Here is a 12947-nt window from a genome sequence, read left to right on the forward strand (position 1 = left end):
ATTCAGAGGGAAGTAGCAATGCCTTTCATGTAATCATCTTAATCCCTTGTATCAACTAATTAATACACAGAGAAAGCTTTTACTTGCATGTGAGCAATTATAGCAACTTCCTGGTCGGTGTCCAAATGGATTCACAATATAATTCATGAACAATGAGGCTCTGGGAAAGACAGCTCCTAAAGATGACCTGTAAAATGAAAAAGGGTGTGTGTGTTGTGGGGGGCAGGCATTAATGATTCTGTTAACAGTAGAAAAAGAGGACAGAAAATAAATCTCAGTTTCTGAAAAAAAATTAATTTTGGAACCCTATTGTGCACATGACTGGCTTAAACAGACCAATTTATGTGAGCAAAGTAAGAACCAATAAATACCAAAGAGTTTGGATTCTATATCCTTATATACCTGAAATACCACCAAGTTACTTCCAAGGGACTTGAAAACAAAGAAACCTGCTGCCATTAACTAATGGGCTTCTGCTAAAAACAAACCAAAGTAAACTCGCTCTACACAGACTTCTGAAAGCCATCTAAGATTTGAGCTCAGTGATTTCACATTCCTCCCTGGGGGGTACCTGTTGCAGTTGCACGGGTGCACTCTCTTTCTCTTCGTCTCTCTCTCTCAACAGGCGGTAACACATCAGTATTTTCAGCTGCCTGAGAACTAATCCAAGAATGGGGGCCCAGGGCAGCAGGGGTTGGGAACTGTGAGTGAGTGAGGCCAAGAGGGCTTAGGGGCCTACAGAAAAAGATATCCGAAGCATCAGCACCTGCTGTGGGGTTTCTGCTCCCATGTCCACCCCAGCCAGAGTGGGAATTGCTCCAGCACTGGGGCAACTTGTAATCCAACCTGGGGCAGAGAGCACAGGAACCTAGTGGCTCAGGCGTTCAAGAAAAGGCTCCCAGTCATAAAGCACCACATTGTGGTAACAAGTCCCGGGTGTGCACTGTGAACTTTTCCTGTGCAGATGGCTGGCTGTCTGGGGAAAACATTACCCAGCAAAGTCCAGTTAACAAGTTCACTGAATCCAAGTTTCAAAAAACAAAACGCTTCCTCAATCACCCCCTCGTGCCAGACTATGCTGAAGCTGCTTATAAATTGCCAAGGGTCATCCTCTTTTTTTTTTTTTTTTTTTTTAAAGAATAAAATGCTAATGGCATAGGTTTGGGCTCTCTGAATTAAATACTGTACTGAGCCACCCTGGGAACCAGACACTATCCTCCGGCTAGAAGGCTAAAGAATGAGCAATTGCCAGCCGTGGAATTTTCATGATCTAGTTTCCCCACCTTCCTGTCGCATACCCACTGGCAGGAACCAAAGGGCTGTCACCCTGACGAGAGAAAACAAAGCTCTGCACTGCCTTATGAAACAGGTTTTTCCTTTCTCGTAGAGACATTCCTTTATGGCGAGGTCATGTAAAACAGCAAAATGCTCAATGAACACACTTGGTCCTGTTCCCTGCAGGTGACTGTACCCTTCAACTTGACCTGTGATACAGGGAGAGGGAAAGAAAACCACTCTCCAATTTCTAAGTAAAAGGTGACCAGACGGCAGGGATGGCAAAGCAGAGCCTACTGTTAACAACAAAAAGAAACTGAAAACAGCAGCGTGGACGGACAGTCATACAGGTGTGGGCCGGGACCTGAGAGGGCAAAATAAAATGCTTCTGGAGTCTAATCTTGAGCCAAATTGACTAAAAAGGACAGCCTGGCAGAGAACGTGCGTGATGTGAGTTACTCTGGCACCGAGAAACCTGTTCTTATCTGGCAAGTTCGCCCCCTGCTGGCCGCGGTGCTGAACTCCGCCTCTTGGTCCTGCGCCAGACAGCCCTCGGAGCTCTCTGGATTAGACCCGGGGAAGGAGAAAGGAGCTCTGGCAGAGCGAGTCCCTTGTAAAGCACACAATGGGAGCAAAGGGTGCCGTCACAGCAGTCACCGCCCCAAACCACAATCTTTGTCCAGTCACGGTTCTCTGCAGTCAGATAAAATCCAAGCAAGCTGAAAAGAATGAATACAAACCTGATTGCTGCTTTGCAAGTGAGAAGTTTAGAAAGTTAGGGAGGAGGGGGCCTCCAAAGGGAACCTGCCATAAAAAGATTCTTAAGTCATTCACATATACAGTGCTTGACTACTGGAGGAAATCTGGACTAACTGCCCTTTTAAAAGTTAGAGTTTACTATAACATTAACAGTAATTATTTAAATTATTAGCACATGGACACTGCAGCATAGGATCAAAATGCATTCAAACAATGGGGTGGAATTTATTGCCAACAAAATATAATACTAAAATCAGTTTTGCACTTCCATTGTTTCTTCTTTTTTATACATGTCTTCACATGGACATTTTCATGTTTCTTCCCAAGCTTTTGCCTTCCTTTTCACCTAATTCTTTGGCATTTTTGTTGCTGCTGGGCTCTTGCATAAGCATGCTGATGTTTTGTAATATCAGCCCGCCGTCCCTTATGATGATTCCCTTCAGAATTGTTGCATTCAATGTCTTTGGCAGAAAATCCTATGTAATACTGGCTTGTGTGTTAAGCTCATTCCCATCATCATCAATTGGAGACGCTTACTTAAGGAAAACTGCCAAGACGTTCAGCTAGGCGCCATCCATTAAAACAACCAAAAAGAAACCTGTTTGTAAAGGCTCAGTGGGTCTTTCCCTTGTCATAAGTGAGTATCTTTAGTTCATGTTATCTGCCCTTAGTCTCAGTGAGTTCACCAGCTCAGGCTGAACTTGGCTTCTGCCTGGGACCTCAATCTCATGTCTGTTCCCAGCTCTCAACTTCAAACACAGAGGACAGAGAAGGCAAGGCATCTAGGCGTGAGCAGAGAAATATAATGGGCAAAACAAACACGCTTCATCTCCTTTGGGTCAGTGGGTCTGGTTTTCATTTTCTGGTTTACATATGAAACCAGGGGGGTAAGAAGCGCCAGCAGAATATACGCCCCAAGGACAAATGCTCTCATTTCAGAATTTAAAAGAATTTTTCAAAGCTAGATATCTCAGTGCTTCTTTACTTAATCCTGTTGGTTGTAATTTTTAGGTTTTGTTTCTTCACGCTCCTTATGCAAGCAGAAGACTGTCCAGGTAAAATGAGAGTTTGTAATCATTCTCTTATTTGTTCAAGAAATATTTATTCAATGTTAGACCTGTTTTTGCCAAAATATCCTATGTGGATAGTACAGAATACAACAGTGGCTTTTATTCACCACTTCTTTTAGCTTGTACTATGGACGTCTATCCCTGGGAATAATATAATTACTTGGGTTTCCATGCTATGGTTTAGAAAGTTCAACCTTTACCTATCAAAAGGTCTGGGAATGAGTGTGTGGGTCTATTTTTATTTATAAGAGGGGCAGAGCAGAACAGTTTTAGAATGAACAAAATCAATCTGCACCAGTTTTGGGAATAAGCTTCTGCTGTGAATAGAGCTGTCAAGACATTCGCAATCTGTTTGGCCCTGTGTCCACAAGAGGCTAAAGGTTTCATAATCAAAAAGTAAGGATTTTTATTCTTTACCACTCAGATAGCAGGAGCCTCATAAGACTTGGGGTGATTTTAGCTGTTCTATTACACCCTAAAGCACCAAAATGCACATCTATATTTATACTCACATGCACATATGTGCAAAATAATCTGTAAGAAAAACAGAGTCTTAGGCTCACTACTATTTTATTTCAAGTATGGGGATAAGCATGATAACTATCAACTGGTTTCCTTATCGAATTTAAGACATATTCATACTTTCTTCAATAAAGTCAGATGGAAAAGAGTTATTTGGAAGAACTCAGAGGATTTTTACTCATGGCTTCAAACATCACTAAATGGGGAAAGTGGGAGTACAAGGAAGACTTTTATGAATCAAATGGTTGATTTTGGGGGGTACTCAGTGTCTTTCTCTCATATTGTAACAATACTAGGAGCCCTCTCTTGCAAAAAAAAAAATAAATCAATAAGCTCTGACTGATACCAAACCCCCTCAGATTAAACTCAATATGCCATTAATATGAAAAGAATTTGACAGTTTACATAAGGGATGTGACCTGGTGCCAACAACCTCTGGCTTCTCCATTCTCCAGATGGTAGCAGATTAGTAGGCAGCCTTTATTCTCATAAGGAGATTTTTTTCCCCCCATGGAAAAACTATAAAGGCCAATTCTGTTCCAAACTTCAAGTCTCCTTCACAAATGTCTACTCAATTCTGGGCCTTAACTAATGCCTATTAAAAGAAGCCCTTGGGCTTGAAGCTATGGAAGGGTGGAAAAAGGCTAAGGCAAACTTAACTCTAATGCCTGTCTTTAAAAGATCTATTGACAGAAGCAGTGGGGAGAGTTTGAACTAATGTTAACTTAAAGAAAAAGGCTGGTGAGATTCAATTGTGGATGTGAATGCTTGCTTGAGTTTGATCTTGACGGGGCTTAAGATAAGGGAGATAAAAACCTAAGCCTACTTACATATTAAAAAACGCAGTTGCACTAAATTCACTACATACCACTGTTCTCAATTTGATTTATGCCCATCATCAGCGAAGATGCTGAAGGACACCCCTGTCTAATATGGGAAGAAGCCACAGCAGAGGACACTTGCTCTGCTTTGCTGATGCTAACGTGAAAAACCATTTCCTGACAATGCACGATGTTCGTTCTTTCACATTAACTCTTCAAACGTAACAAAGAATAAAAATGGAATTTTCCTTTGGTCCTGTTCTGAGGTATAAATATAACAAGCGGTTAATCAAAGAGATCCAAGAGGTGAAAAGCAGCCTTTAGTCTGTACGAAATTATTCCACCAACAGATAAGAAGTGATCTTTAAGTAATCAGGAAAAATATCATATTTTGTAAACAGACTGACCTTAGTAACACTTTTAAGGATCTTCAGGTGCACTTTAAATCCAGAAAGCTAAGCAGACACTTTCCCAAAATGTTTGGGTTGTTTTGTGGTCATCAGGACACATACCATGTATCCCAAAGGAGAAAATTATGTCCTCTGAAGGGAAAAACCTTTTCTAGTAATCCCTTGAACCCACAGAGACTGCTTTTCATACCAATTAGTTCATAAAATGTGTTAGAGATACTTTTCATGCAGTTTTAAATGTTTTTGTTAACATTTTCTCAAGTTGGTGAAAATGTGGTAATGTAGCTTGGATTTTTTTTTCCAGGCAAGTTAGTCATGATGCCTGAGATCCTGAGAACTATAAAATAATCTATTGTAGACCTACTGAGCTCAATGAAAACAAGTAGTACAGCACGTAGTCCTTATCCTCGAGGAGTTTACATTCCACTATGAGAATTGGGCCACAGAATGAAAAGACTCGGTAAAAATTCAAGTTATCAGGGAGAAAGAGATTATAAAGAAAAAAGACAGCATCTAGGATTCCACCTATTTAGCATGACTGATTTCTACCAGTTTCCAAAATCATTTAGTTAAGAGAACATCAGCATTTGCCAATAGCAAATATACTTAGAGGTCCCAAGAAATAAAAGTTTTCATGGAAATCTCAAAGGCAATAAAAAGGAAAGGCAGGATTTATTTAATTTCTTTTCTGCAAACTGCCTCGTTTCCTAAAGGAGGAAATGCCAGGCAAACAGTAACTTAAATGGTTGTATTAAACACTCACCCAAGGATGCCATTAATGATAACTGTCCAGAACTTGTTTAAGCTAAATGTTTAGTTCTCCAAATGCATCGGCAGAGTACAAAATGGGTTCTTGTAAATGGATGTTTTCTAGTCTTCTGCTTTTCCTACAGTGTTCTCACAGAAACAACCATTTCCATCATCATTATCATACTCTTTTTAAGTGAGAAAAGTTACATCCAGTAGAGGAACTATCCCCAATCCAATAACTGGGACCATCACGGCAATCAGATAAGAAGTTTAGGAAATGGCTTAAGGAAATGAGCTAATAACATGACTGCGCACAAGCAGATTATCTCTGATTGCTACAAAGAATGCTATTAGGGGGCACCATGTTTCCAAGTGATCATTTTTCCAGCCTATTACAGAAAGGTTAATCTGCCGTCCTATTCGTAAAATAAATTTTGAATCTTGCCAAATGCAAAAGAATTACATGAAAAAATCCATCATCAGGAACTATGCCGACATTTCTTTCAATTGTCTTAGACGAGACTAATTCAGATATTTTCCTGACCATAAATTTACCCATGGAAATAAAGGCTGTATATATGACTTTATCAATTACCACTGTTTATCCAGCATGTTGGAGCAGACTCATGTGAGAGGAACACACAATGGCTGTTTATAAAGGTTCTTATAAAGCTGCTAACACCCAAATTATTTACTACATGAGAATGCGGGAACACGTCAGAGAAGCTTGCCATACCGTTATTTAACTGCAAAAATACTAAGCCTCCTCCCTTTAGAATCTCAGAACAACTGATGAAGTTGTACAATACTAAGGTGTGATGAAATCCCTTCTCTAATCCACATCCTGACAGTCAAATTGTTGCACACATAAATCCCTCCACCCCATGAAGCTTAGCATTCCAGGGTTATTTCCAGTCCCAAAACATGGAAATCTGTTTCAACTTGCCCACCTATCTCAGCTTTAGTCAGAGAATTTTGCCTGAATCTTAAGTATCTATATTTCACTCTTAGTTTAGAAAGATCTAGTGGCCAACTACACCAGTTTTTCGCCCTTGCCTTGCAGCAGATCAGATTGTGAAATGTAAATCAGAACACCTTTCACCTGCAAAATGACTAACATAATTGCCAACACAAATTTCCTCAGGCCCTGAGGGGGTTTTCAGAGGCACTCTGGCCACCTGGTCACTCTGAAAACAAGTCAATTGTGAACATAAAACTCAAATCTTGCTTGGGAACGTAGCCTGGGAAAAGGGGAAATTTGCCATTCCCAGATGAAGTCAGTTTCTCGGCTGGGCTGTTTTGTCTGTGAATAGCATTTCATAGTTTCTGTGAAATCTAAATTTCAGATATTACTGTAGGCTAAAACAAAAAGGAAGAGCTGTGTGCCCTTTCAGACACAGAAAACCCAGTGAAGGTTCGGCAATAAGGGTTAGATGCAAAAGGCAGGCTGAAACGGGAAATTTAAGGATACCCCACTCCAGATGGATTACATCCAAGGCCCACTTATCTGAAATGGAATTAGACCAAATGTCAAGAGGAAAGAATGGCCAGGCTTACCCCTTCGTGTTTTGGGAAGAGCTAGTCTTAATGTTTTGCTGACATTTTAAGTATAAAAGGGTCTTATTGTAAACTCTGGACCCCCAGAAGGCCTGCTTCTAGAGAACTGTGAAAGGCGAGATTAGTTGAGGGAGCCTCACCATCGGATTCCACCCTTCAATCACGTTAGACACAGAGCTTTAGCCACTTTTTTGCTTAAAGTCATGCATGTGGTCAAAAGTTTAATTATATCACCGGCTGCATCAGCAAGCGTATTGTCTGCCATCCACAGGAGGGATAAACCTTTTTTGGAGCGTGGGGGTTCAGACATTGCTATGGAAGACTTCCTGAAATCTTAGGTTATGCCTGACAGTTGGCATTTTTTTCCTTAACTGATCAAAGAACATAGCCTGGATCCTGATAAGATTATAAAAGTTTTCTCTCGAATTCTAAACTTTTGGTGAGGCCCCTATTCTCTCGCCAAACAGCTGAGTTTTTAATGGATTGTGTCTCAAGACAATCAAATTGGCACCTTTGACATAACTGACTGGTTCTTTGCCAGCCAGTCATTCCTCCATTCAATCAACAAGAATTTATTAAATGCTTAGGTGTTGAGAAGATGCAAAAGTGTGCCTCTCCTAGAGAAGTCTGCAATCTAAGCAAAGCACCACGTAATTAAACTAGCTATGAGTCAATCCAACTGGTTATGCATGTATACCAGGCCAAAATCCATGAAGTCTGAGGTAACTACAAGTTTCATTTTGGAAGTTGAGAAATGTTGATGATAATCAGTTTTGGGTTGTGGATTTCAGGGGTGGTTTCAGGCAAGGAGCAACTGCCCTGGACACCAACCCAGAGAGGCCCAAGAGGGGGCCACACGAGGCCAAAACCAGTTGCCAGTTCTAATAAGTAGAGGAAAAAAAGTGAGAAATTATTCTAGACTTTTTAAATACATAACTTTCAGTTTGAATCTGAGTGTTCTAAAAATTGTAATATATGTAAAAGAATACCAGAAAAAATAAATGATAAATGGCCTACCTCAGACTTATCAGGCAAGAGGCACCCTTATAAGCATCCACTGTTAAGATCATCTGTCCAGTTAACACTGATGGTGACAGACTTTTGTTCTCCCCAAACACACACACTCATACCCATGTACATTTGCCAAGCAGAATTCTTTTTGCAGTAAAAAGGACATAATGACAACATGATTCACAAAAGGAAATGACACTGCTCTGAATTTAAAAGGGAGCCTGCGATGATATGGGGCTGGCTTCTACGCTGGACATGGTAGGCCCAGTGCCTAAGACCCCTGCAGTGTTTTAATTTCTTTTAAAATAAATAAAATCCAGACTTGATCACATTTGTATTTACACCAACACAGTCATAAGACAAAATTTTAATTTTTTTTTAATGGAGGAAAGGACCCATAAAGACAAAAGTGCATAAATGGGGTCCACACAAAACACACTGTGGCCCTGATCAACTCTGCCACTTCCTGCTTGCCCACTGCGTGCCTTGAACTCTACATACCCTCTCTACTCTTCCCAACAACCCTGGAAGTTAAGCATTAACACTGTCCTCATTTTATATAGAAGGACATTATAGTGCAAAAAGCTTTGGTAATCATGATGCAGAAGAAAGACCATAGATTTTGGACACAAACACAACTGGATTAGAATTCTGGCTCATCCATTAACCAACTGTGTGACATGGAGCCAGGTTCAACTTTTCAGAGCTAAGAGAATGAAGTAAAATATATACAAAGAGCTAGTACAGAATAAGCAAAAAATAGTGGCCATTACTATAATCATTACTACTGTTTGAACAGCTAGTGGCTGAACCAGCATTCTAACTCAGGTCTGCTGCTGAAGTCTTTTCTTTAGCCACAGTGTTTCTCTTTAGAACTGCATGACAGACAAGAGGCTCCAAGAAACATAGTTGTGTGACCCAGTCTTAAAAAGAAAAAAGAAAAGAAAAAAAAAAAAGACCACCCTTGAATAAAATCATTCCATACCAGAATAATAACAAAAGCCACAGTTAATAGTATCATAGTCCTTTCTCTTTCTGTCTGAATAACAGAAATGAGCAACATGACTTGATAATTTCAGTTCAGAAAAAGCACAGGGTGAATTCATCATTTAGTTGAAATGTTTTCATCCACCAAAGAGGCTGCACCCCAAATTCACTTCCAGCAGAACTTCCATATGCCCCACCTTGCTGCATGAGCGGCACTTCCAACCTTTGCGTCCTTCAGAGATTTCACTTTTTAGCCAAAAGATCTCTCTCCAGTTCTTTGCAATATTTTAACTATATAACAAAGAGACAGAATGTTTAATCAACTACAACTCAGAATATTTATAATAAAACTCTTTATCCATAAATCTCTTAACAGTTTACAGTCGTCCATAGCATTTCCTGGACTTTCAAGGCTGATTTTATACGCTTTGGGTGAGAATTTCAACAATAATTCAGCCCCTCAGAAAGGTCTATTAGTGGACTATATAATCACACTTTTAAGGGTGCTTGACAAGTCTATATAGCTGCACACAAATTACATTTTAAAGAGTTCTTTTCAGTGACCAACTGCCAGTGCAATTGAAGATACTTAATATTAAAAGTTAAATATCTGACAAGACCTTATGAACACTGAAGAATGTTCCATTTGGAGAACATTTTTATAATACACAGAATTCTACACCTAAATTTAAAAATTAGGAACATTTGCATGAGAACAGGGTCTATATTTTAATCAACTCATTTTCTCCAACTATTTATTTCCTCTCGCAAGGATCTTCTTCTCTTCATGATCATCTGAAATTATCATAAATTAGGGTGAGCAACTGCACAGCACAATACTCACACCCTTTCACAGGAAAAAAAAGAAAAACCTGTAATCCCAGCACTTTAGGAGGCAGAGGCAGGCGGATCACGAGGTCAGGAGATCGAGACCATCCTGGCTAACACGGTGAAACCCTGTCTCTCCTAAAAATACAAAAATTAGCCGGGCGTGGTGGCAGGAGCCTGTAGTCCCAGCTACCCAGGAGGCTGAGGCAGGAGAATGGCGTGAACCCGGGAGGCAGAGCTTGCAGTGAGCCGAGATGCGCCACTACACTCCAGCCTGGGCGAAAGAGCGAGACTCCGTCTCAAAAAAAAAAAAAAAAAAAAAAGAAAGAAAGAAAAAAGAAAAACAACCCCAAACACCACAGAAAAATAAGCATGCGCCCACATTGTGTTGTACCACTCCATTAGCTGTGTCCACACAAAAGTGTGGCTGTTTTGGTCAATTTGTTGTTCTCCAAATTGTAGAAATCATGGATCCTAAAATCAGCACGTTCCAAAAAAATGAGCTTAGAGAATTTCCTGATCTCAGCATTGAGCCAGTATGTTGAGAATATGTTTTTTACCGTAAATTTGTGCTTTGGATGAAACTGGAAGATGACTTTGAACAAGAAATTTTTAAGATGTGTGTGTATAAAATATATGGTTGTAGCAAGACCTCATTAAAGTTGAGCAATTCAGGCTGTGAACAACATTGCCAGCCAGGCTGTTTAATTCAGATCTAGTTCCCTCCTCCCCAGCATGCTCATCTGCCAAAACTGCATTAATAACTTCCAGAAACATCGCGTTTTTCACCTTGGAACAAACTAATACAGGTTAAACTGTTTCATAAACACAGTACTGAAAGAGACCTCAGAAATAATTTAGTCTACCTCTTTCCCCACTTACTAAACTTTCATTCCCCTTGTGATATGATCTTGAGAGATTATTCATTATCATGGTCCTTTACCCCGGAGACATGAAGGAATAACAAAGAGCAACAGAGACACGCTGTGCCTTTAGGGATGTTAACAGCCAAAAACAGTGAAAAATTCCACTAGTCTACAGCACATTGAATATCTGATTAAGCTGCAGGCCAGAATTATACTTCAGTTTCAATGAAAAGTGTTTAAAATCAGTTCCAAAGCCATCTACACTGGTGACCAAGTGCTGCTAGAGCCTTCACCGCCAGGCCCAAGGCTGGGATTGAATTTCCCCAGACAGTTCACTACTGCAGACAATAACAGTTGCCACATTCAAGTTTCATATGTTATAACACCCTGTGATTTAGACTCAAGTTCCACTTGTACAGCTGCCTGCTTAGTGTGTAAATGGGAACAGGAAGTAGAGTCTAGGTCCCCAGCGCAAGGAAAACAGATCCTTTTATATCTTAAGAGACAAACTGGCTGTCCTGAAGCCTCATGAGAACCCAAAACTCTTATATCATTTTAGCAGCAAAAACATCTCTGCTCAATATTCAGAAGATTTTAGCTACACGTTGCAGGTTCTTCTTAGATCACCAACGTCAAATGCAAACAAGTAAAAGAAAATCAGAGACAGAAAGCACCTCAAAATTCTATCTCTACAAAGAAAGGGAGAAAATGAACTGCTTTCCATACGTACCCAGAAAAATCCTGCTGCCTAAAGTCTTATTCTAAGTACACAGTTATCAATCAGTCGTATATAAGTGAAAGATGAGTGTAACAAAAAAGAGACTGAAGACTTTTACAAAAATAAATTGTTAGTAACTCTAATACAGAGATAAAATATTACTTATAAGTCCATTTTCACTTCAACTAGTATAGTGTTAAATGTTTTTGATATGCTGAAGCATCTACCAAGTACCAGATTGGAATATAACAGGTACTCAAAAAATATGGGTAGAATGAACAGATATTTTTAAACTACTTGTATTCATGAATCATTCCACATATCAACATAGGAAATTAAGTTCATTTGGGGCTGAGAGATGCTTTGTTCACTTTAGCAAATGTAAGACAGGATACTACAAATAGTAAGTGATTCAATAAATGTTTAGAGAACAGAATATGGACCTTCTGAAGATGCTAAAGACCTGTAAATTACCATGTTTAGTCAGTTTAGGAAGCTAAGCAAGAAATGTGGTATTGCTCAATCTAGGCGATCGAGACCATTTTCCACTGAATTCTGCTACAGGCCCCAGAATGGAATATTTTGGAACACAAAAGTGATTCCTCCATTACTGTCCAAATGATATTCCCTCAAGCTAATGTTTAAATGTTATTTTTATTTTCATCGAGCCCCAAAAGTAAATGATTTAAAGTAAAACTAAACATAATTTCTAAGGAATTTATGAAGATCTTGCACAAAAAAAGTAAAAATAAATGACCTCACTCTCTTTTTTCCCTTTTTCTGTTCCTTTCCTCTTCTACTCTCACCAGATTAATGTCAATAATCCCACATTCCATTTCAAACAACAGATGAATAGATAGAAGATTAGCTTTTCAGAGAAACAGCTGTAAATAACTATAATCTAGTTAGTAGGATTCCTTTATGGCTTGAAAGGTTATAACAACAGGAGTCCTAAATTTCCCTGATCAAAAACTTTAATTCCCTCCTATAGGGAAACAACAGGACATCTTCTAAAGTTCAACAACAAGGTCATGTATACAACATTTATATATATGAACTAGTCATAAAGAACCAGGGTAAAGAATTTTAATCCTATAAAATTTAGGTATACAAAGATCCAAGGATCTCATAACTAAATATTTTCTAGCAAAAAGTGAGAGGAAAGGTAGCTTAACATCAATCAGTTCTCAATGTCCTAAGCGTGACTTTCTCTCCCCAAAAAATAGAGCATCCTAAGAGAATGTCCAAATAAGTCTGGCTAAATTTAAAACAATTCAAACTGAAGTAGGAATAACTTATTCAACAAAATATTCTGGTTCAGACTGAAGTACCTGGAAAAAGAAAATATGAAAATATCAGGTTTAATGACACAG

The 12947-nt window shown here is 39.3% G+C and overlaps 1 protein-coding gene across 4 annotated transcripts in view; it reads right to left on the reverse strand.

Annotated features, from left to right (window-relative positions):
* The window catches only part of EFNA5 (ephrin A5), a 340008-nt gene that overhangs the window by 195928 nt on the left and 131133 nt on the right, over nucleotides 1-12947 (reverse strand). The window contains exon 1 of one of the 4 annotated variants that reach the window (XM_063612879.1): nucleotides 9360-11641. The exons of the other annotated variants lie outside the window; for them this stretch is intronic. The gene's annotated coding sequence lies outside the window, so the exon portion shown is untranslated. Of the gene's footprint in view, nucleotides 1-9359; nucleotides 11642-12947 lie in introns of those variants that run through there. 4 annotated transcript variants of the gene reach the window in all.

The sequence above is a fragment of the Symphalangus syndactylus genome, chromosome 11 (assembly GCF_028878055.3).
Source record: "Symphalangus syndactylus isolate Jambi chromosome 11, NHGRI_mSymSyn1-v2.1_pri, whole genome shotgun sequence".
In the NCBI taxonomy this organism is placed as follows: Eukaryota; Metazoa; Chordata; class Mammalia; order Primates; family Hylobatidae; genus Symphalangus; species Symphalangus syndactylus.